The sequence below is a fragment of the Acipenser ruthenus genome, chromosome 5 (genome assembly GCF_902713425.1).
Source record: "Acipenser ruthenus chromosome 5, fAciRut3.2 maternal haplotype, whole genome shotgun sequence".
Lineage (NCBI taxonomy): Eukaryota > Metazoa > Chordata > Actinopteri > Acipenseriformes > Acipenseridae > Acipenser > Acipenser ruthenus.
Genome location: NC_081193.1, coordinates 73441890 through 73468297, shown reverse-complemented (window position 1 = coordinate 73468297; position 26408 = coordinate 73441890). Strand labels below are relative to the sequence as shown.

General features: G+C 36.8%; 1 protein-coding gene across 4 annotated transcripts in view; it reads left to right on the top strand.

The window, feature by feature from the left end:
• The first annotated feature begins 2679 nt into the window (after positions 1-2679).
• LOC117403121 (spectrin beta chain, non-erythrocytic 1) overlaps positions 2680-26408 on the top strand; it is a 106003-nt gene continuing 82274 nt past the window's right edge. Inside the window, exons 1-2 of one of the 4 annotated variants that reach the window (XM_059024483.1) lie at positions 2680-2849; positions 21786-21890. The gene's annotated coding sequence lies outside the window, so the exon portion shown is untranslated. Of the gene's footprint in view, positions 2850-3464; positions 3599-21785; positions 21891-26408 lie in introns of those variants that run through there. The other 3 variants (XM_034005133.3, XM_034005134.3, XM_059024484.1) reach the window with 3 other exon arrangements.

The following is a 26408-nucleotide window of genomic DNA, read 5'->3' as shown; positions in this document are numbered from 1 at the left end:
GGGTTCAATCCCAGGTGGGGGACACTGCTGCTGTACCCTTGAGCAAGGTACTTTACCTAGATTGCTCCACTAAAAACCCAACTGTATAAATGGGTAATTGTATGTAAAAATAATGTGATATCTTGTAACAATTGTAAGTTGTCCTGGATAAGGGCGTTGGCTAATAAATAATAATAATGCATTGCTCAGTCTATACTTTTATAAAATGTCCAGCAAAAGTAATGCTGATTATATAAATTGTTCCATTAGGTCATGCATGGAAAAAGAAAATCTACCACAAAAATTCAGAAACTAGAAGTAGGCTTGTCTGATCTGAATGAAATCATTATTAGATAAAGTACAGTCTTGGCTATGTCAAGAGCACACAGGTGCCTTGTTTTCATTTGCCACTGGGGTTTTTAGTTGAGAGCAATTTGAAATCGATCCTGTTAGTCTCGATCAACAGCAGAGTGATATCAACGCTACCTGAACTGGGCCTGATGGAGGAATTGACCCAACAAAGTGTCCATATGTTGTTTGACCTCACTATGCAACCAAAAAAATAAATACAAAAATAGCAGACATGTCATTTTATTTTTTATTAATGCCTTTGTTTGACAGAAAAATTGGGCCCTAGTTTTTTCTTGTTTCATATCAGGACTAAACATTCAGATCGTATTCATCCCTATTGATGGAAACGGTGGTGTCCAACTATGGTCATTCAATTGAACTTGACCCCAGGGTCAGGGAGAGTATTTTGGTTCAACTGAATACTGAAACACCCCACATTTCACAAAAGAGAAAGACTCCCAGCAAATGGGTTTAGTCTTTTTAACTACAGTCATTCTCAATACCTACCACAGGAAACAAAAAGCAAAAAATGGTGTAAATGACCAAATAAAATACCTCATACATTTATCCCTACAAGGTGATACCCTGGAGGGGCCCTTCTACCCATGTTTTGGCAACACCTAATTATGTCACAATGGGGTAAAGGGGATGGTCGTCATTCTTCACCTGATTAAAACCCCATAGAGAATGTGTTGCATGAGTTTTGGAATAACAGTCCACAAATGCTTTTCAGACACTCATTTGTTCCATGGCTGACAGTGTATGATAGTGTTTGTTTTGAGAGGGTGTCCCACAGCTGACACAGGGATTTATTATTATTATCATTATTATTTTTTTTTACAACTGGATAGTTTGCATTAAGGGATTGTAGTTTATTTATACAATAAATGATTATATTATATGTTTTGTAATGAAGACATGATAGAATGACCTGATGGATTACATTTGCGGCTCAGTGTATTATAACAAATTTACACAAGTATTTTGTTTAAACATGTGCGAAAGGCAACCTGTGGACCACACACATACATTCACCACTGCTGCGATATTTAACAAGGCAGTATAAAATCACCTGATTCTTTTGTGGCTTTTTTTCTATGTCATAAAGAACCGGCTGTTGAATTGGGCAAACTCCATCCACATAATAATTAATCTAAAGCAATATACTTTAAGTAATTCCCATTATATTTTGTTTGTATTGTATTTGTAATTGTATATAACTAAAGCACAGTTACAGTTGTTACTATTGTATTATATCATATTCTATAGTACTGACAAAAATACTAATTTCCCTTCATTTGAGGACAGCTATGTTAAAGAAGTCTTCATTATTTTTTTCAACACATTGCTAACTGTTATTCATTAACCATGTGAAAGTTTTCTAAGTTAATGAAGCACTGCTTAACACACCGACTTTGTATTCCCTGAGGCAATGGCTAAAGGACAATAATCCGACCCTGGTTGTTTTCCTTTGAAAGAATAAAAATGAAGTTAATTCTAATACTGAAAAAAATTCAATACTTAGATGGGCATGATGAATAAACTGCACCCTCAGCCCCCCACAACGTAATAAAGTGTGGTGGCAACTGGGCAGGCTTGGGGCATGTTTGCAAGAAAGCTCGTATCAACACTGCTTTAACAGAGTAAACTGTACTGTCTATATGGGTTCAAAGAATTCATAGTCATTCATAGAATTCATAGTCATCAACATTTTTATTTTATTGCACAGTACATTTTACAGCAAAAATATGAATAGAATAGTGGGTGGGGGACAGACAGTATTTGTCACTGTAACTGTACAACTGCAATGTGAACTTGGTCCCGAGGCTTAAAATAAAAACGACTTATTTAGTCTGAACGTTATTTCAAACTTAGGTTTTGTTTCGTAAAAAAATAAAAAATAAATAAAATAAAACCAAACTACATACCGTACCGAATTTGTTGCCTGCAAGACCCTCAAAACCTCGACATTTTAAACAGTGTTTGAATGCCGTTTACACAGTGCACAGGTTATAATTTAGCATTAACTTACAACGTTTAATGGGACAAGGCATCAAAAACACAAAAGATTTTTTACTATAATTGCCAGGGAGGTGTATGTAAGCTGTCTGTGGAGCGCTGTCTGTACAGGACGCATCACTCCTAGTACACCTTCCTCCATCTAAAATCAATTATTTTGTATTTTTTCACAACATCTGTGAAGCAGAAACATGTTGCTTGGAAACCACACCGATACAGTTTCCTAGAAATGTACAATGACGTGAAACCAGTTTTACTTTTTGTTTTCTGTTAATTAAGCATGTAGTTTGCCTACGCGTAAACAAGGGACTGCTTTTTCGTGTGTAAAGTGCTGGTAGAGTGTTATCTCTCCGCCCTTCGGGAATCAGCGCAGTACTAGTGGCGTTGCTGGTGCAGCAGCAGGCAGTGCGGATTCTTCCAGTCACTCCCTGAGTTTCACATCCACTCTCTCTGGCTTGCAGACTGCCAGGTGCTGCACTTAGATACATATTTCTTGATTGGTAAGTACATTTTGCTTTAGAAAAGGTACGTCTAGTCTTTGTATTGGGCGCTTCAGTCAAAACGGGGCCTCTAAAACACACCATATGCTGTGTAACACCGTTGTTTTTTAATACTGGAGATAAATGCCTTTATTTATTATACTGAACGTTTGAAAGGAATCAACGGCTTTCTAACGAGTTTGAAATTGTCATGACATTTTAACCAAAGGGTGGTGAAAGTAAAGAAAGCTTCGTATCTGTGTGTGGTGTTGTAATGAGACTGAGATTGCAAATTCTAGGAATATGATGTACATGTGCGGTTTCCTAGACTACACACTGATAGTGTGCTTGCGCGATTTTTTATTCATTAAACGTCCTGTCTGAAGGCGAAAAAGCAGAACTTGGAAGTACAGATGGGGAAATTGACACATTGTTTGATTAATATTGATAGCCTAATTTCCAGAGTAAAGCATATCGACCCAGGAAAAATGGATGACGTTTCATAACAGGTTATTAAATATAACGGTGCAGACTGTCAGGATGCAAAAACAGGCGTGGCCGCGCTGAGCTAGTTGCTTGTCAGAGAGGCTGCTGAGGAGGTTGTGTTCAGAGGGCGTACAAGCACTGGAACAAATCAGCTATTTGGTGCTTATTTCAAGGATTTGTTTTACCCCAACAGGTTAGATCGCCAGCGGCTTCAATAATATTTAATTTGTATGCCTTTATCGTCCAGTTTTAAGAATACTGCAGTTCCGTTACGAGATATACAGGTAGGGTTCTAGTACTAGGTCAATGCTGGCGTATCATGCAGTAGTTTTTTTTGTATAATTTGACGTATATTCTAATTATGTATGGAGTTAATATGGAGGTAGAGCGTTGACATCATTTTGGTTTTATTTCAATTAAATAATTAAACATTTTTTTTCTTTTTATCTGAATCCAGTTGTTCGTACATTTCCCACAGTTTCTGCTGTCCCCCGGGACGCCGAAATACCCCGCCCAGTGGGTAATTGTTTTTTTTTTTTCCTCGAGAGACTCTTCTGTCTGTTTCATTTTGTATGTTAAACTGCCCTGCTTGTTTGAAGCGTCGACGATTGTAATCTCTGTTCCTGACAGCTTTTCTGTTGTGTTATATGGCATTATTTGTATGTTGCAGGCGCTGCAGCTCTAATGCGGCCAGGAGGAGTCCAGTCTGCGGCTGTAGAGTGGACACTACTAACAGCATTAGGGAGGGGTTACAGTAACTGTGTTAATAGAAGTAGGAGTTTGAGGCCAGTTTAATACTTTAATATAAATGATTAAATTCGAGGTGTGTGTGGGTGAGATGTTTTGCTTAGGTGAAATTGTGGTTTCAACTGCTTTTGTCTTGCTTTGCTAATTTTATTTCTCTGGATTTCAAAGCATTATTTGCTTCCTGTTATTATATTTAGATTGCAGTCCAGACCTTCATTTGCTTCAACTCATAGCAAGCCTTTGGTGGAGCCCTTTGTGTACACTTATACACTGACTGATGGTTTACTGGTCAAGCGCATTTTGAATAAACTCCTGCTTTACAGTACTATGTGTGTAGGCTGTGACTGTTGGAGTCATTTAACCATAGAGCACATGGACAATTAAACGTCTGAATAAACAATGCATGCTTATTATTACAAAATTGTAATCACAAAAGGTCACAATATATATGTTAACAAAAATATTATATATATATATATATATATATATATATATAATGTGAGAGCGCTGATTTGCATACTGCAAAGTAGCAATAATGATGCTGTAACTTCATTATTATCTATAGTCTGCTTTGAAACTTGTGGGCTTATATTTAAGTGATGCTCTCCATATATTGTGAGATAATATTGTAATAATATTGACAGTTTTTTAGGGGTCACCTGTTTTGTGAGAGAATAGGTACATTTTAATTTTGTAAAAGGCTATAAGCTTTCATACTTGGAGCAAACTATACAAGAGTGCAAAAAGAGGGGAGGGGGGATCTTCAAAATTTATTTTGTGAATTCATGTTTGTCATTACAAATTATCCAATGGCTGTTTGGTTATTGGTTACCAGCTAGTTTTATCAATAAATGCCTTGAGTACTTTAATAAACATTCCTGCAGTTATTGGCACAGTAAAGTTTGATCTCATTGTACTCAGTTTTTTATCAATCAAAACTGTTACATTCTCTTGCTGCATGAGAGTAACCAGGCTTCACTATCATTGTGGGATGGTGTTGAACACATTCTGCTGGTGTTAAATTTAGCACAGGTTTATTCATTCATGGCAGCCGCCAGAAAAAACAAACAACAACAAAAAAAACAGTTGTGGAACAGCTGAAAGCCCTACATGACCCCATGCAACCTGTGAATTACTTGTAGTTTGAATGTTACCATATGGTCATTCATGTTTAATGAGATCTGTAACACTTACTGTAGGAGCAGATAGGAGATTGCCTTTCAAGTTAACAATAAGACAATCCTGAAACCTGGCTCCATCCTTTAAATTTAATAATAATAATAATAAAAAAAATACAAAGTTTAACTGTTTTAGAAAAACAACTTTGTGTAAGGGTTTGCAGCTTATTTCTTGGTAAAAAGATAATAGGAAGAGTTTGTTTGAAATACACTTACAAGATCCTGCATTCCATTCGGCTATGGAAGTTTTCTGCCAAATAAATGTCGTCTTTTGACGATGATAGCCTTTAGTGTTAAACAAATTTGCTAATATTTACAGTATTTAATGATCATATTATTTTTTATAAACTAGTATGTTTTTGAAAAGCTGTGATGTACCAGAGTCTCTGAACGTCCTTTTAAAAGTAGTTTTGGCAACTTGACAGTAATCCTGGATTCTTTTTTCTTTAATTTTAAATGTATCATATTATTGGATCTATTTTTATTAATAAATAGTAAAAAGCATCAATTCCTTATTTCCACCTCCCAAAACTTGTAAACCTGCATTTCACTTTTTTTTTTTTTTTTTAACACAATATTACTAAAGGTATAAGAGCGGTCAGTTTGACCATAATGGTAAACTGTGGTGGGTATAATATAGTTAAGGTGCAGTGGTATTTGGACCCGCCAACATTAAACTAAGGCCATTTATTATTTTTATTTCTGCAATAATTGCCAACTACTGAACATGTAATAAAAATAATTGATCTTGATACTTTGCTGTGCAAGCACCAAATGCATTTTCTTATATTGATCTCTGTTCATTACATTAAGGTTTCTGGCAGGGTACTGTAGATGTGCATTAGGCTTTATTGTTGATGAATACATGCGTCTTTAAGAACCTTTATGATTCTGCATTTGTGCTAACCAGGGTTTTAAAACCAATTTCTTACCTCATGTTGGCACAAGCAATATATTCTCACTGCTTTCCCTTTTAATCTGTTAAATATTGTTAAATACTGATCTTAAATACTAGTTTATGCTGCTTCCTGGTACAGTACCCAAGTACTTCATGTGTTGTAGTTCATAGTCAACAATGTATCTACTATAGCATTGTATTTTAAATATTTGCTTATCTTTCAAGATTTACTCTACTTTAACAACAAATACTGTATGCATTTCTGTGTACTGTGTCTATTGTAAGACTTTTAACAGATATGTATCATGTTCACTTCTTTCAAGTGTTGAAAAAGTAGGTATGTTGTTTAAAGTGCTTGGACAAACAACAAATTGATTTTAAACATCTTGTATTTCTGGTATCTGATCAGAATTGGGTGGAGATTAACTTTGTCTCTTATGATTTACTAAAAAAAAACCAAAGGAGTTGGCAAACACTGTAGTATATTGTGTTACTTATTTTTCTTTTTTTAAACCATTGTTTCTCAACAGCAGAAAGCTGTTTTATTTTCTAAGGAATATTTCTGAGCATTAATACAGTTTTTGTTCCCATACATGCGTGGAAACAAAAATGTAAGCGTAAGCAAAAAACAACAAAATGGATATTGTTTTCAATGTAAAGCAAGGTTTTATATCTTGTTAAAAAGTAGCAATTTAATATCTGTTTGAGGAACATTGGATTTCAGTTTGAGAATTTGTTAACTTGTTCCTGAACTAATTAATGATATGGTCATAGAATAACCAGCTTTGTAACATATGCAGTGAAGGTCAAATGCTGTACTTTATAAACATGTAACATACTTAACTAATTTAGCAGTTATAAGCCTAAAAGTATCAATGAGAAAAAAACAAACAAAAAAATGTAAGTGTGGGAAAAGTTCTGCAATTCAGTATTGAAGTTAATATTTTTGACACACTGTATTGTGGATTACCAGTTTATTCAATTTAAATGGATTGCTGTCCAAGCCAACAAATCTGTGTGTATGCAAAATGTCTGCTCTTTGCATGCATTTAAATAAAAATGGCACCAGAGAAGTGTTTGAGGGTCATTCAAATGTCATTCTTTGAAATCCTGGTAATTATTACTTAGCACGCTGCTTTCCGTTATACTTAGTTTTAGAATTAAGTTAATATTTTTAGAATGGGCCATTCATTTACTGTGCTGTACTGTATGTAGGCCAAGTAAGTGTAGATTGTACTGTATCTGTGCTAGACGAGGGTGGGTCACCTTGTAATGTGGGAAACTCTCTGACTATGTATTGAAGATACAGTAAGTGGGTTTGAATCCTATCAAGGCTATAGATACCGGCCTAGAATGTTCTGGAGAACTGCCAGAAGATAGTAAATTGAACATTGCGACAGAAAACCAGCCACTAGTGCCACTTCTAAATATAGACCTCTGCTCCACAAAAGGTAGCATCGCTTTACCTGCGCTCTTGGGAACTTTAGGCTATATATCCTTTCATCTTGCTTCAGTAAATAACCATATACAATTATGTATGCAAAATTGTTTTTCGATCTGGTTTGAAAATGTAGTGGTGGAAAGTACAGTACAATCTAAAATTGGGGTTTGGGATGTTGCTGTAAAAATCACTGAACTTCAAACTTGTAATTTTGTTGTCTTCATTAAAATACTAGCGCTCCGCAACGTAAACTTTTTGCTAGTTGCTTTCTTTGTCTTATTATCTTTTTTTTTCAAGGAGCTGACTACTGTGATTTTTAAGCAAATTTAAAATTAACAGTTCTAAAATGCTTAAAACACATAGATAAATGTTTTGGGCCTCAATAATTTGCCATCCAATCAAAATTTTCAGCTTCTGTTTTTATTGGCCCATAGTAGACTTAAGCTGTTTAAATGAACCCATTGCTATTGGCCTAAACCCCAAGCACACCAATGCTATCTCATTCCTGTTATTTTTGTAGTTTTCTCACTGTGTTTAAGTATCCCATTTTAGTTTTTTTTTAAGCATAAGGGTATTAGTCATGTTAGAAAACACTTGCAGCGGTTTCAGTAATACATTGTTGCTTGCCGGTCAGGGCATAAGTTTTAACCTATTGAAACAACAGATGAATTCCTTCAGTGTGTGTTTGTGAAGGCGGTGAGGGGGTTGTCACCCGGGTACTGTATGAGTGGAGTCTCTGAGACAGCGCTGTGACTGCTTGGGGGACAGCTGGCAATGTTGGAATAGACAGGTGAGGGCCACATGGCAAGGAATGCAGAGGGATCGCCAGTTGGGAATTGTGGCTGCCTTCCTGGAATGATGTGCCGACATTCCTGCCATTTCAGGGATGTTTCTGCAGCTGTCATTTTGATAAATACCCGATGGCTTAACTGACGGTGTCCTAGAGGAACATGAATAAGTGTATTTATTCTAAGAAGAATGCAAGTTAGGCTATAATGCAAGTTAGGCTATAGTTTAGGCCATACTTTAAATGCATTAGGATCACAAATACAGTGCAACCACCATTCATTGGGTACAAATTATACAAGACAAAAGTACAAAATGTACTGTAAAACCACGTTTAAAATGTAACATTGAATAAATAGCATCTTTTGGATTAACTTGCAGAGGTAAAGATGTGATAGTAGTCTCATGTTTAACCAGGATGACCCCTGTCTGTTTTAATTAGGCCCACACAATTTAGTCACAGGTGTTACTCTAGGGAGATCAGTTTATAATCAATGCAACAGCAAATGCTGTAAAATTATTTCAATTGTACCAGATTGTGTCCAGGTTCAAGGCAGAAATTGCATCATGCTCAGCATGGAATACCATGGAACCAGTTAAGGCGGTAATGTCATGGGTTCCCATTTACCCCATAAAGTTATTCCGCAATCCCCTGCATTCTTGTTCTATCTCTTAACAACGGCTCCCACGTGGGAGTATTTCAAATATGGTCTTGGTCCTGTCCACTTCATATGTTGTTTTTCTGTTCATACATGAGTTGCTACAGAACATGGCTGCTCAGACCTTAATGTAGTCCTCTCCATAGACCAAAATATAGTTATTTCTTCGCTAGTATCTCAATAGTGTCAGTTTAAAGGTTTTGCAGTAGCATTCATTTACGTTAATATAGGCTTGTGTAGGATACAACATTCTGACATTGTAACCTGTTGATGCAAATAATGTATACCATATGTTTGCCAAGAAGGCAAGATAGTTGAAATGAATAGGGACATTTTCTTGTATACTATATTTACCTGTTCCTAATATGATACGTTTTGATTTTTACAATTTAGTTATCTTTAATTTCCCTGAACTGGTGAAAGGGATATTGTTTGGTGGGTCCACAGCTGATGTCATTGGGTTCAGAATCCAATCATGAGATTTTTTCATCTTCAAATGCCAGCTCTATTAGGCAATTAAATAATTAGTGCCCTTTCTTTTGGTGCCAGCATTCAGGGTTGCTAGCATTTCATCTGAGATTTGAGCTGTGCTGACAGGAACAGTTATTAAGACTTCAGTTCTACAGTCTCTCCCTTGTCTCGTAAGATCACAGCAATGACACAGTTTTAACAAGGGAAGCTGAGTGCTGGTAAATTATCCATAACTTTTAACCCTCAGTCAGTAAACTAACTTCATTGTTGTGGTAAACTTGCTGTTGACAAGCAAGAATGTACCATTAGGAAAGTGCACAGAAAGGATTTAAACATTACAGTCCTTTTGAACTTTTTCGAGTTTGCTTGGAAGAGCAAGTCACTGTCCTTTTCTATGATTGCCCTTTGCAGTAAACTGCTCCCTTTTTTCAAAGAGAACACACAATATTGAAATTATTAGATGGGCTTGCTGACTCTTGGGATGGTTAACAGATGCTGAATATGATTAACTGTTAATCACCAATTGGACCTGAGCAGCCAAAACCTTGAGTAAACAGAAATATTGTTTTGGACTCTTTAAAATCCATATGTAAATATATGCCTGGCCCATCCTGATCTGCTATTAACCAGTGCTTTAACAAGGTCCAGTATCTTCACTTTGAGAAACGCTGTTATGCTATAGGGTGATTGATTACAGCAGTTGTCAATTAGGACTTGTGTTGATGGCTTATAGTGGTTGATAGCTAAATGTTATCTTTGGCCTGCAAACCTGTGTCTTGCTGTAACGATATCCTGGCTCCTATGCCTGGGGTGTTTTAATAAAAGTGCTAAGCATGCATTTAGGCTTTGGGAAGCTTATATATTAAAAAGGGAATGATTCATGAGGCGATTTAATGCCACTGCTTTCATGTGAACATATTTTCTTTTGACATTCGGTTATTGAAATGTTGACAATTCAACATGGTCATTCCTCCTGAAAGGCTATATCTCAGTGGACTCAATGGACATGCACACTAAAGTTGGGTCAAAGTTTTGCTCATATTTGAAAATGTATACATATTTAACAGATTGATTTTTAAAGTGCAAAACAAACCAATAAATAGATCATAGGAAGGTTTGAAATTCAACACTGTTAAAAATGAAAAAAATGTACATTTAAAAATATGCAGGATATCTAAAATGTACGTTACCGTACCCTTGTTTTTATTGGCTTCAAAACCCTGGGAAATTTGGAATTTGAACGTAGTGCATCCTGGTTATGGTTTCCATCTCATTTGCACTAGTTCATAATTTTTTTTAAACCCAGGTTCTGTTCAGCCTTGCTGAAGTAATCATTCATATTCTAAAGTGTTTACAGTAGCTGGGGAATGGCATCTGAGTGAATTTTATCAATATTAAGATCAAGTTCTAATCGTTCCAGGTGTGCAGTTTCTTCCATTTTAGAAAAAAAAAAAAAAAAGAATTCTACATTTTTCTAAAAGAACACCAGTACTACTTTGTTCTATTTTGCACATGATGAAATCTGGGTACATCATTTTTAAATATATATTTTTTACATGTTTAAGCTTGTATAGGGAGAGGGTGGGAGGAAAGGCTGTGTTTGTTTGCTGGGTGGCTGAAACAAAAAACCACATCATTTAATGGCCGGGCTGTACAGTCACCTCCTATAGAAGATAGGAATCTGTATTGCAGCAAACAGACACTTGCAGTATATTCTTGTTTTTTTAACTCGCCACTAACAGGTGTGTGCACTTAAATATGAATGAAGCTGCCTTTGTTCAGTAGTGCAGTATGTGTAAAATAACAGGGTTCTGAGAGAATGAAGATTTAGTATTATATAGCATTTTCCTCTGTCATATCCAGCTGGGTTTTGTGTAGCTTTAGCTTATAAATAGAGCAGCTGGGTTATGGGAACAGTAAAGCACACAATGCTGCTTTAAGGTGAAAAGAGAAAAATCAATCATGCAGTACTTGTGACTTGCTGCTGGTTTTCAAAGTGGCAAGACAGTATACTATCAAATAAAATGCTTTAAAAAGAATTCAGACTAGTTGTTATGAAAATCAGTGATATTGTGTGGATTTTTGAAATGCAGGCGCTTCACTTTAATTGAGTATTCTAAATTCACATGCAATGTGAAATCCAGTTTCCCTGGTGCATGGGACTCATCCTTTACTCTCATACAGCAGATGAAATACCACAGTACAGGAGCCATTGAGAGCTGCCATTGAGAGCTGCCATTTAGTTACATCATCTTTTCTACAGAAGCCAAACAATGCAGATAACAACAGATACAGTGCCTTGCGAAAGTATTCGGCCCCCTTGAACTTTGCGACCTTTTGCCACATTTCAGGCTTCAAACATAAAGATATGAAACTGTAATTTTTTGTGAAGAATCAACAACAAGTGGGACACAATCATGAAGTGGAACGAAATTTATTGGATATTTCAAACTTTTTTAACAAATAAAAAACTGAAAAATTGGGCGTGCAAAATTATTCAGCCCCTTTACTTTCAGTGCAGCAAACTCTCTCCAGAAGTTCAGTGAGGATCTCTGAATGATCCAATGGTGACCTAAATGACTAATGATGATAAATAGAATCCACCTGTGTGTAATCAAGTCTCCGTATAAATGCACCTGCACTGTGATAGTCTCAGAGGTCCGTTTAAAGCGCAGAGAGCATCATGAAGAACAAGGAACACACCAGGCAGGTCCGAGATACTGTTGTGGAGAAGTTTAAAGCCGGATTTGGATACAAAAAGATTTCCCAAGCTTTAAACATCCCAAGGAGCACTGTGCAAGCGATAATATTGAAATGGAAGGAGTATCAGACCACTGCAAATCTACCAAGACCTGGCCGTCCCTCTAAACTTTCAGCTCATACAAGGAGAAGACTGATCAGAGATGCAGCCAAGAGGCCCATGATCACTCTGGATGAACTGCAGAGATCTACAGCTGAGGTGGGAGACTCTGTCCATAGGACAACAATCAGTCGTATACTGCACAAATCTGGCCTTTATGGAAGAGTGGCAAGAAGAAAGCCATTTCTTAAAGATATCCATAAAAAGTGTCGTTTACAGTTTGCCACAAGCCACCTGGGAGACACACCAAACATGTGGAAGAAGGTGCTCTGGTCAGATGAAACCAAAATCGAACTTTTTGGCAACAATGCAAAACGTTATGTTTGGCGTAAAAGCAACACAGCTCATCACCCTGAACACACCATCCCCACTGTCAAACATGGTGGTGGCAGCATCATGGTTTGGGCCTGCTTTTCTTCAGCAGGGACAGGGAAGATGGTTAAAATTGATGGGAAGATGGATGGAGCCAAATACAGGACCATTCTGGAAGAAAACCTGATGGAGTCTGCAAAAGACCTGAGACTGGGACGGAGATTTGTCTTCCAACAAGACAATGATCCAAAACATAAAGCAAAATCTACAATGGAATGGTTCACAAATAAACATATCCAGGTGTTAGAATGGCCAAGTCAAAGTCCAGACCTGAATCCAATCGAGAATCTGTGGAAAGAACTGAAAACTGCTGTTCACAAATGCTCTCCATCCAACCTCACTGAGCTCGAGCTGTTTTGCAAGGAGGAATGGGCAAAAATTTCAGTCTCTCGATGTGCAAAACTGATAGAGACATACCCCAAGCGACTTACAGCTGTAATCGCAGCAAAAGGTGGCGCTACAAAGTATTAACTTAAGGGGGCTGAATAATTTTGCACGCCCAATTTTTCAGTTTTTTATTTGTTAAAAAAGTTTGAAATATCCAATAAATTTCGTTCCACTTCATGATTGTGTCCCACTTGTTGTTGATTCTTCACAAAAAATTACAGTTTCATATCTTTATGTTTGAAGCCTGAAATGTGGCAAAAGGTCGCAAAGTTCAAGGGGGCCGAATACTTTCGCAAGGCACTGTAAGTGTTAAAATTAGGATTGGGTTTTAGGAGATAATCATATCTTCTTAAACCGAAGCATATCGTAAGGGGAGCCAGTGTGTTGACCAAATCTGTCCAGTTTAACATATGGTTGGATTTTTTTTCTATAAAGTTATCCTTACTGCAAGTTACAGTAAGTAGGCCACCAAGTTTCACAGAAGCTAAGGTAGTCCTAAACCAGTGCTGATCATGGTCTTTTTTATTGTATTTATTTTAGAACCGTTTTTTAAATTTGTTTGTATTTCTTGTTCATCAGCTCTGTGGGCAGGAACATCGTTGTTTCTCAGTGAAGAATCCGCTATCTCTGTCAGTCTCTCCCTTCCACAACGTGCTTTTCTTCATGTCCATAATGAGTCACAGCGCTATGAGAACCAGTTCTTGACCTGAACAGGAAGGAAAGGGAGTTACTTGAGTTGGAAAGGGAGAGTTTACAGCAAATGCACTATACAGAGCCTTTGTTGCAAAGAAGAATAACTGTAACAAAATGGGGTAATAACAAAGTAGTCCAGTAAAGAGCAACTTTTTAAAATACAGGCTAGCCAATTGAATCTGACCTTTGTTTGAAGTATAAATTGTTGGGTTTAAATTAGGGCTGGGTATCAGCAGTGTCTTTACGATACATATCGCAGTACGAGGCTCACGATATGTATCACGATACGAGGCTCACGATACGATACATTAAATTCAGCATGAAACATAAAAATAAATGGCTCCTTGATCAAATCCAATCGCTGGAACCACTTCAAGAGCAAGCTGCTTGCTTCAACTGCTTAAAATACAACAACTTAAGACAATAAAGTGATACTAAACAGTAACTTAATGTCTGTACTCACTTGTTTGTTGCCACATTTTGCTGAGTGGTTAATCTATGCAGCTGATGACTGCAATGAACTTGGCATGTTTATATTTTTTGTATTTTGAAAGTGTGTCTAGAATTTGACGGCACCTTGTGTACAGTTTTAATATGGGGAAACGGCATGCTGCAGTGCAGCAGCTCCCATGCGTAGTATCAGTAAAGTCCTGATCTAACAGCATGTAACACAGACAGCTCTTATGATTACATGTCACTGTTTATTTTTTAGTAAAAACAAGTTTAAATTGCAGTGAGTTGGTTCTGCTATTTACGATATTAAATACTAAATGTTTACACAAAACTCGAACCCATTTGGTCACCGTCACAACTGCTGCATGAAACTGGGGTTACTGTATTATGCTGGTGTTAATACAGCACCTATCTGCGCTTACAAGCATTTGTATTCAATGAAATTGTTATTCTTATTAGTGTATTTGTTCCGTCCTTCTCGCACTTCAGGTTATCAAATGCGTTTTTTCCTCCTTACAGACCATCATAGCGCATTCATAAATATTGACACATGCTTTTAAAGGGAGGCAGCATTTTTGTGTTACAGGCGCCAATGAGCCTGACCCCTAAAAAAATGTTGACAAATATTTTTTTTTGCATTTGCAACCATTTTGGTCCCAGACTGGAGCCCTGCAAATTCAAGCCTTACACCTTTTATACACAGCGTGACTCTTTCAAGAAGATGAGGGGAGTCCATGCTGTTTCAATTAATCATCACCATGTGAATCGATTAATCGGCACACCCCTAGTTTGAATGTTGGGTTCTCGGAAGATCACGTTCATTGCATGCAACATTAAATATAAGTAGCTAAATAGTTTTTACAACTGGATTTGGTTAACAAACAGGATAACCAACCAGGTATGCTTTCTGATGGAGTGTGCAGAAGGTCAAACTGTGGAAGTATTTTGTAGCAAACAAGTACCAAGGGATTACATTAGGTCCAGTGCCTCGTGGGATTGTGGAGAAGGTGGTTTTGTTGGTCTATGCCAATGATGAACAGCATAAAGGATACTACGGACACATCATTTTAAGAACTATGCAGACACACACAGATTGTGTTGCGTATGGATCAGACACTACAGCTATCATATTTCTCTCATTCCAACGCTAGTTGATACAGTAGTAAGCAGTCCTTGAAAACTGAAAAACTAGCTTAGTTAACCAGAATAGTTGATTTTTTTTTTTTTTTTTTGACATGTGATACTGTAGGAACAATAGTTGACTTGTGAATGTTGATGGATCTCTGTGCTTTGTTGGCAATACAAAAAGTGATTCAAAATGTTGCTTTTCATTAGACGGTTACTGTACAGTAAATGTACAAGTCTACAATATAACATTTCAGTATATGCCGTTAACACCACACAAGGACATTTTTCTATCTGAATTAATAGGCACCTTAAGCATAGGAAGTGGTAGAAAGGAATATGGTACAATTATAAAACGCTATCTGTCCTGAAAAAAAATTCTTATGGTGTCTGTTTCCCCTTTATCAGCTTCCCAGTCTTCCTATAGGAAGGAGAGGTTAGGGGTCTGGAAAATCTTTGTTTAATCAGTTTTCACAGTGTGGTCCCTGACAGCCTCTCAAGAGCTGATGTCTTCAATGGAAAAAGGAAATATTTGACAATGTTCAGTGTTTCTAGTTCTCCGCTTGTGTGCTGAACCGTACAGGGATCAGTCCACTGTAAATAATTCTTGTTCTGTAGATTCCTGATTGGGTTTGTGTAATGATTTGTGACCTGTTGACTGTAGAATATGGAACAGGCAACTGTTTGTGTTTAAAGGGTTCATCAAATTGTTTACATGGCAAAACAGAGTACATAGAAGCTGTTGCAGACCAACATGGTTGGAAGCCTTGGTTGGCAAAGTACAGCAGGTCTACAGCATCTTGGTTTTCTCTTAATACAGTTTGGATTGAGTTATATGTGGGGTATCCCAACTGAGTCTTCTTGCAATGTGTGTTTTTATTAACATTGTAATCGGTACTAAATTTGAAATCAAGCATGGCGAGGTCTGTTTTCCCAAGGGTTGATTTACAGAACATGTTTTGAAATCAATAGAGTAATCCGTCCATGGACCAGAGTAAGGGTGGATATGTAAAAAGTCAGATGAATGAATCCTGTTTTAAATACCATTATACACAGCTGTAACTACTATATTCACACAATTATTGTTTTGAGATCCAGCTTTTATTAGTGAGCTGCCTTAACTCTTTGCGGTCCATTTATTAAATGTGCATCAGGCACGTCAGGTCTAATTAATTTTCACACGCGCAGTTAATTTTAGACGCGCTGTTTAAAAGTATTTTTTTTTTCACAGTCAAACGGGTTTAAATGGCTCTGCATATCAACAAAGCACTCACTAGGCATCTCAAGCCCCGCCCCACCCTTTCGTTCGCTATAGCTTTCACCTATGTAAGAAATAAATAATAATAAAAATAATAGTCGTACATACCGATCAATCATCTCCTGACCACTCGTTTTATCACCAAACTCCTCAATAATGCGATCCAAGTCATTATTTTATTACTATAACATCTCAAAAAAGCTCTGCAAATGTCTGTGTTCTCTGTGCGCTGCCCCGTTATCTGATACAGGGCCATGTATGACTATTCATGAGATACGCGTTTATTTTTTTTTATTTTTTATTTTCGACTTGTCTCGGCTCCTGTCGCTCCCACTCGGCAATTGAATGGTTTTCTCGACTTTTTCCGGAGAAAAAACGACTAGAAACCCGTTTTTTGCGTTGCTATAATGATGTCGGACCCAGTCCGACAAAGGACCTGAGAGGAATAATTGCAATGTCGGACCCAGTCTGACAATGGACCGCAAAGGGTTTTTATGCTTGTGACAGAGTAGCCGTCTGCCGTATGGGTGTGTGCATTTGCTGCTGAGTGACAGGCAGGAGATCGAGACAGAGCTTGAAGTTGATATACCCTGCAGTCGAACAGGATTTATTTACATATCAACGCACTGAACGGTTCATGTGACACTACGAGCAATGGCAGCGCATGGAACACATACAACACAGTGTACAAAAACTTTGGTAAGATCTACAATATCTGAACTAATCTAATTGACACAACATTTAACCAGTCAGAGTTGAAGACCCGGGTTTTCTGTGTTAAGCACTTCGATAGGCTAAAACTTACAAATGACTGCTAAAAAAATAACCAATTATTTTCAAAGCAAAAATAGTGACAATGAGTGCAGGGAGTCAAAATAAGCCGGCGTCCGGCGCAATCCTCCGCCTAATACTTTATTTGCGGCAGCTACTTTATTAAAAAATATATATATGTGAAGATTTTCTGGTATTATCATTGTCCTATTTTTTGTCGTATTATTGTACTGTAAGGCGATATAAGTACATAATAGCTATACATATGCACCAAAAAAAAGCTTTTTCCTTTTGTTGTGATATTGTAACAATATGTACCCAGGTGCTTGTAAGAGATATTAGGGGTTCATATATAGAGGCTGTACGCCTTTAAGAAGAAAGACGTGATGGAATATCAGCTGAACACTTGTCAGCTGACATACAAATGCTTAAGTGCAAAGGTGCTGGATTATTACACTCCGGTTTCATGCAAAAGTTATGATGGAGACGAAACGTGTGTGAGTACTGTTAAAAAAATGGTTAAAATGAACAGTTGCATTCAAAAAATGTATAACAGCGAAAAACAAAAAGACGTGCATTAACAAAATGCCCTGAAAACAATTTAAATGAAGCAATAAGCTCAATAATTAAGCTAAAAAGGAAGTGAAAAGCTTACCCTTTTTTTTGTTGTTTTTTTTTGTTAACTCCAATAACCCTACGTTATCTTTCCCCAGTCAAATCGCAGAGTGCCTAAATAAGCACGGTAATTTACCATAATAAAAATCAGTAATGAAAAAGAAAATGTAGAATATAAAAAAAGAGCAACCAGATGTAGTCAAATTCTTTTAAATATTATATATTTAAGGTAAGGCTAGTTTATTTTTCCGTTAAAATTGCTCCCGGCTATAATGTTCTGCCGCCCCGCTGTACAGAATTCCTGGGGAGAACCCTGTGTAGTTCATTATAGTAACTAGACTACCCATTATTTGGCACATCTATAGATTTAAAATAGAGTTCTTAGATGGGTTTTCCTATTTCTTTGTACTACAAATCTATTAATGTTGGGTTGTTTTTTTTTTAAATCTGATCTTGTCTGATTGGCTCCAAGAGGGTACCACAGTCAGTCGAGGCCTCCCCAGTTTTCACCGAAGTTTAAGCTGAAGTGCTCCCCTGGGAGATGACAATGAAATATGAGATTCCAATTTTCTTTCAAAACAAAATCTTGTTTTCCCAGCGGAAATGACATCAGAAGCAGTTGGGGTAGGGGTTCAAATGGAGGAGTTCATTATCTTGCTGGGGCGAAACCACAAACAATCATGGGAGGAAACTTCAAACCACAATTACTGCAGGAGTGCTTTTCTGAAAGATTGCACACCCAAGTTAAGGGATACAGAGAAGTAAAAGCAACGTTGTTTATTATGCCATCTGACATTCCAAAAAAAGCACAGGCAAAGTGTAAATAAAATAAATAAATAAACTAGGAAATATTCTTTATTTAGCATTTTTGTACTTAAATAAAATAAATAAATAAACTGCAGCAGGAAACGTTTCACATATTGGGCCATATTGTCAAAGCGTTTACTCCTGCCTAACTCCTTTTGTTATTTTTTTTTAATCTTTTACAGAGATAAAATTCATAGTGTTACCAAATAAGCAACAAACAACTAAGGATGCTTGGAAGACTTTGTATTATATTACCTAGTTGTTTAGTTCTAGCTTGTCATCCAAAAATTAGGAGTTGGTTAAAGACTGAAGTAAACGCTTTTGAAAATGTCACTCATTGACTTGACATCAGTGGAGGCATGTTGTTCTTTTCAGCTGTCTGATCCGAAAACAAGTTGTTGGCACTGTGTTTTCAGAAGCAGGTGCTTAATGAAGAAATTATTTCAGCTTTTTAAGTCGGCTTCATGTGTGCCAGATAAGGCAGCAGATTTGTTTGTCTATACTTTCTAAATTGAATTTAAATACTATAGATATGGGTTTGTGTTGAGGCTGAAAGACAAATGTATTGCTCTCAAAAAAGATATCACTAGTTCTTATTTGGTGTTTCTTTGTCATGATGCAATAAACCCATTCTAAGGCCCTTATAACAAATATTTAGTTTTATAAAATATATTTATTGGAATATTTCATTGAATCTTGATTCTTTCAACACTGAGGTTTATTTTATATAAATTATATCATACAGTAAAGGTTACATTGACCTTACTGGACGTGCTTGTGGGAATGCAGCTGTGTTTCTGTAATCCGTTTTTTCCTGAAAGCCCAGGCAGTGCTGTGTCAGATGAATTGGGACTCTTCGCAATGCAGCCGTGCCTGCTTCGTTTGCACCGTCACTGGGGTGGGGGGGCTGGGGGGAGGGTCAGGGCCTGCAGGACTCTCTTATACCCGCCCTCACAATGCAGCAAGCACTGCAGTAAGGGAAATGCATAGCACTGGAGTTTTTATGTTTTTTTTCCCTCTCCATTTCATATAACTATATACAATAAGTCTTGTTGGTCTTTTGGCAAAATATTTTAAATATTAAAGATAACATATTTTCTTACATCTCATGTACAACATGGGACCTTCTTGTTTTGCTGTTGATCTTTTTGTTTTTCAAACTTAATTTTCACTTTGAGCAAAGCCTAAATGCTGCCACCACGCTCTTAAGTTTCTTTCCCTAAATGCTTCCTGTATGTGTTCCCTTCATAGTTTTGTGCTGGCATTGAACATGAGTAAGGCTCAGATGACACGGGAAGTTTTAAAAAGTGAAAACTAAGTATGGAAAACCAAATACAAAAAAAGGGGACTTGTGAGAATATTTTTAAAAAGTTTAAACTGGTGTTTGGGATGAAATAGGTACTGTAATTCGTGGATTATGGTCTTGAAAATTCAAAAGACATTTATTTATTTAAGATATTGGTAATTGTAGCCATATTATGTAGAATCTGCAATTTACAGTGCATTGGGGGGAAAGAAAATTAAACAATACAATACGCAATCCTTGCATGAGCTTAGGGTTGGCCTGTACACCGTTGTTCTGAAAACGCACAGAAAGCTGCCTTTGCATTAGTACTGTAATAAAATGTGCCACCTAATGCAGAAACCACAAGTTGACATTAAAGCAGTTTGAGTATAATCAATGTTTCGTCTGTAGTGGCATTTGGCATCCCGGCTACAGTCTGTTGTAAAACACCTTTTTGAAGTTTATCTTTTAAACTGCGACAGACATCTCAACCGTTTTTGTGTCTGCAATAATCTCGACTTTTTAAATGCCACATGCAGTATTGCAGGTCAAATATAAATATATATATATATATAATATATATATATATTTTTTTTTTTTTACACAAAGACATTTGAAAGGTTGAGGACTTCCAGGGTGGGTGTGAATGCCGTCATTGTTCTGATTTTTATGCAGCTTTGCTCTATTCTGATTTAAGGCCAAATCATTTCTCTTTTTCCACCGCTGCAGCTGTCAGAATAACTGCAGTAAAATTGATGTAGGCAGGACAATGGCTTAACCGTGATGGAAAAGCTGTTTTTAATTTAAGATATAAATACACACCAAAGAAAAATCTATATTTTAGAGGCCCACTTGTTTAAATTGAGGCAGAGGCATCCCCCACCTCCAAGTCCCACTGTTCAAGACCCCAGAAGAATCCAAACACACGAGGTGTGATCTGTTGAGAAATTAATGTGTGCAGCAGCTAATTGTCTGTAATTGACTTAGTACAGCAAAAACAAAAAGACAAATCTTTTGGTATTTGGCATACACAGTGCAGAACTTGATTACGTAAGGTTAGGAAATCTGTAGGAGAGCACTTTTTTTTTTTTTTATATAGAAACAGGAGAGTAGGAGTCTAATGAGAACCAGACTGTGGGTTCAGCTACAGTCAATAGCAAACTCTGATGATGTTGTAGAATTGCATGAAATCTGCATGTTTTTATTTTAATTGTTTTATTTTAAGAAGCATAGAAATTGTCAAGGTCCTTCTGTAAACTATGCAAGCTGAAATTCTGTAATGGTAACTTTAAGTCAGATGGGTTCATTTCAAAGGCTTTGTAAAATGTAATTTTAAAGCTTTTATAGAAAGTGGAAATCCATGTTGGAGCAGTAGTTTTTTTTAACATAGACATCATTTGAATCCCAGGACTCTCCCTGCACATCAAACAGCAATGCTTTTATGAGGTGAGCCAATGCCCATTGGGATTGGACCATCTATAAGAAAATGTTTCTAATGGGTTAACGCTTTCTATAATCTAAATTGATCAAGCTCTATGTGATCAGTTCTGGCTCTCAATTCGAAAAGAGTTCACCGAATTGTCACAAACAGCCTTCAAAATACTTGTTCACTTTGCCTCAACATATCTGTGTGACACAGGGTTTTCTTCGCTTGTTTACATCAAGAACAAGTACAGAAATTGCTTGAAAGTAGAGACGGATCTGAGGTTGAAACTCTCAGCCAAGATACCACAAACTGCACTAGCAAGCAGGCTCATCCTACTCACTGAGGTAAATATGACTCCTTTATTATGTGTTCTTTTATGTTCCAGTTTATTAAGTATTTGAATAGTGGTATTGTGCTATGATGCTTTCTGTCTTCAGAAAAATGTAGAGAATCCTATTTTTCTAAATACTGTACTGTATATTAGAATGGAAGTGTACATGGGGCATGCATCTCGGAAGGGCGGCACAGCAAAAAAGTTTGGGAACCTCTGGTTTTATACGTAAATCAAGTTTTTAATTACGATTACACCTTTTAAATAAGTCTTTGGCTTATATTTGTTGCAGTCCCAGTCTGAACCAAGTTGGAACGCCAGTGCATCGAGACACAGACAGCAGCATGTCTAAAACTGAACTTTATACAAGAAGAGTAATATCAAGGAAAAGATTAAAAGAAAGCAGAGAACCACGCTTTACATTCCATGGTTTGATATCAGTAGGAATCCTGCCATAATAAAGTCCTGTGCTGTTAAATTCTCTGCACTGTTTAATTTTGTGTTTAACAATAAAATATAGCCTAGAGTGCAGTAATACGCAAACTGATTTTGTACTGTACAGTAGATGTTATAAAAAAAAAAAAAAAATCTCTACTTGTAGGATGCAAATATATTAGATGATCTAGTGCAGATTCACCATTAAAGACTTTCCTTCTAGAGACAATTGATAGACATGAGTTTGAAATTCTAGCACTAAAATTTAGTTTTGAATTACCCAGTAGAGCCTCCTGCTGGACGAAAGGGGACTTTAGGAGCTGAAAGTTCACACCCTGTTCTCTGCCTTGTAGCTTGAATGAGCTTTTATGTGTTCTTTTGTCATAGTGTTGCAATTAAGCTCCTTATCCAGCTGTCACATTTCATTGTAACCTTCCAGAGGTCCTATACTGTACATGTGTGATGTACTTTCTTTTTATATTGCTGAAAGCTAAGGGATAATGGCATTAAGGGTACAATTAGATGTAGAAGTGGGGTTGATGCTCTTGGTAAAGATTTCATGCATCTAATTGTTAGAGCTTAGAAAGTGAAACGGGAGTCGACATCACAAGACGATTGCATGATTTGTCACAATTGTGGATCTTTTTTAGGAAGCCTGCCAGAGTGGCCAAAGGTTGGAAAGGCATGGAATGTGAACTGCCCTCTTGCCTCCTATAGAAAAACTCACATTTCAGCTGTAGCTGCTCTGTGGGGAAATGGAGGACTGTTATGCTCACAAGGACTAAAATACAGACAGGAAAAAAACAAGTCCTGGCTCCGCAGTTATCACAATTAGATTGAGAATATATTGTGAAACGATCCCCTAGGGGGCAGCAGAGTATAGTATTGAATCCATTTACTTCATGCTCTTTGGATTCGTTTGTGGAGCTGCTTCTAAAGAAACCGATTCTGATTTGCTTAGCAACTGAACCAGATTTGCTTAGCAACCAGATAATAGACTCTGTAAAGTAGTTGCTTTATTGCATTGTAAAATTATTAATATTGAATCTTCTTCCGGAAACCGTAAACAGAATTCAGACTTACTGTGTAGGCAATTATAAACCAATTTGATTTTTTTTTCTTTTTTTTTTTTTTTGAGCAATAACCTATTTGTAGTACTGAAAACTGTACAATTTCCTGATTTCTGATTACAGTAAACCCCCTGTTTCTCATTCACGTTTTAGAGAGGGAAGTAGCAGTTTATCCACAGATTACAGAAGGAAACTGGATGCATTTTACGACTTGATCCACATTTTGTTACAAATAACTAAATAATACATAATAATAACCTTGGACAAAGGCCAACACACAATATTTTGTCTGGCTGTTTGCATGATTTATTTGAAAACCAAAAAGCTTGCAGCTGTTTTAGTCAGGCATTTCTCAGCTGGTATTACATTTTGCAGACAAAAGAAATTGGATTCCAATCCAGGCTGATGCTGTGTAATATATTTTATTGTGCATACATGTTGACAGTAAGTATGTGTTGGATTTCTAACTTAATGGCTGGAAGTTTTTATCTGTTGGAGCATTGCTCCTTTAACTGGATGATTTTCCCCAACTCCTTATCAAAACACCAGTTAAATTAGTGCTAACCAAGGTTTTAAAAGCTTACCTCATTACAGTACCTCTCTTAGCAGCAACTATTTCTTCCTGGTATCTAATCAATTCCTGTGTGAAATCAGATGGCCTGATTGCAGCTAGACCATTAGTTTGAAACTGAACATGAAGTGATTTGCTACCTGGAAGTAGCATATTCCAAATTATAGTAAATACAATCAGATAACCAAGAAGTCTTCAACAGAATAATATGGTGGCCAGTGATACTGTTAGTGCTGCTGTATTTGTACACTAATGTCCTTCATGTATGTAAACGCATTAAATGCTAAGGTCTACGACCAACAGCCTTGTTGTATACAGTATAGTATGTGCAGAAAGCAACAAGGACTGATCTAATTATTGTAAACCATTTTCTTATTTTCTGTTTAAAAGACCAAAAAGACTAATAGAATCCACAAAAGCAAAATGTATTAAAGATCAAAGGACGACTATCCATTCTACTCAACCAGGCATCCCCCACTGCTCTCAATATTAAAGGATACCAAATGCTCCAGAACCTTAAAGCATTTCAATATTTAGAACTTTTTTTTGTACAACTACTAGAGAAAATCAATTTTGAATGTGACAACACGATTTTTTTCTGCTTCAATAAATATTATGTTTAATTGTGAAATATCTTGAAATACCTATTTTTACCGTGGAAAAGCAGGCCTACCTATCAGGTTTTTTAAACAGTTGCTTATGTTTGGAAAGTAGTCAGAAAGAAAGCCTGAAGTGGATTTCAGCACACAACCATACACAGGAGGTCACGTGAAAGGGGTGCAGTTCCGTATAATGTTCAGTCTTTTAGTTTGCTCCGATGCAAGACGTACCTAGGTCCATGTTTTCCAGTGATTCATAGCGGGAACCACAACACAAAGTTTAACCCTGCCAACATTCTGAAACTTGCACCTCATGTCAGACAGAAACAGACTTTTGCTCTGGGGACCCAGACAACTACAAATCTGAGTCCCAACCGTCCATGCATGCATAAATGACGCAGGTACCCGCATCCCTGTTTCTAGCTGTTTTTGATTTCCTTTTATCTGAATAAATAATTCTACTCTAGGTGGGGTTATATTGTACAGCAGCCTATTTTTTCTCCCAAATAATGTGAATGCCTGTCCTTTTTGGCTGTTTCTGAAAACTTTCAAAATCTTCACTAGTGCTTTATTACAAGTATACTGTAATTTTATTATGTAGCGCTTCACTACAAAAAATATACATAAACGATTTGTACTACCATTTTATACTTGTATCTAGAAGTGGTTAATATTTGTTTTACTATTCTGTCAGCGAACCATAATTTGCAGCAGTAATGTTCTGTGAATAAAATCTTGTTTGCAAACAAGCGGAGAAGCTGTTATTTATTTTGTTAAAACATGTGTTGCACAATGGTATGCTCGCATCAAAGCTCCTACAAGGTAAAAAGCTCTCCACTACAGTAGTCACGGTCCTGAGGGACCTTGCTGAATGAATTTCTCTCGCAAAACATGGCCATGTCTAAAGGTACAGTAAATGGCTGCTTCCCAGTGCCTTCTGTGTAGTGTCAGTTTGTATTAATTTGGATGGGAAGCAGATTCATTTAAAATTGAATCTACAATCTATCTCCCCACCTGTATAATGTTAGGGTATGCATCTACCAAAACTTTAATATAACATTCAAGACTGAGTAGGCTTGTGCTACAGTGCAACCCTTACAGTTTAACACAGGCAATATAATGAGACCCATAGAACCATTATTTTGTAAGAGATTATCTTGGTGTATTTGTTCCTTAACAAATTTAATGCATGAAACCAGGGGGGGGGGGGGGGGAGTGCATTCAGACTATTTTAGAAAATGAGCTTACATTACACAATGTGTTGGTTCTCCATATTAATGCAGGCTGCATATTAAAGGTCAGTTCATCTTCTTGATGCATTTGTTTAAGCTAGCCACGTCCCCAGGCTAAATAACTGCAAGAGCAATGTGGTTATTTAACCCTACCGGTGCCTGGTTCCATTTGTCTATTTCATGTCTGCAGAATACCAATGCTAGCTGTATTATTGACTCTGAGACATGACAAAAGGAACCAAGGTTACTGTTTTAAAGGTTTGCTTTGGGAAAATGTGTTGGGATTAAAAATAATATAAAAAAATTAATAAAAAAATATAGGATTTTAAATTGCAATAGGAGATATTGTAAACTCTGAAGATTTGCTAGTTTTTTTTGTGTTTTTTTACTATAAAATCAGTACTATGATACTGTATGTTCTAAGAAAGTTAATAGATTTAATTGTACAACCACTTAATCAGATGTAGCGCTTGTAAGGATAAAATGGACATGGCCACTTTTACTGCACTTTGTGACAGTCCCAATGGAGAATCTGTAGACTATCTAGGGCAGGTTAGGTTCCAGTCCCCCATGTCTCCTAATGTAGCTCTTTCAACAGCTGGACTTTTTAAAAACTTGTCAAAA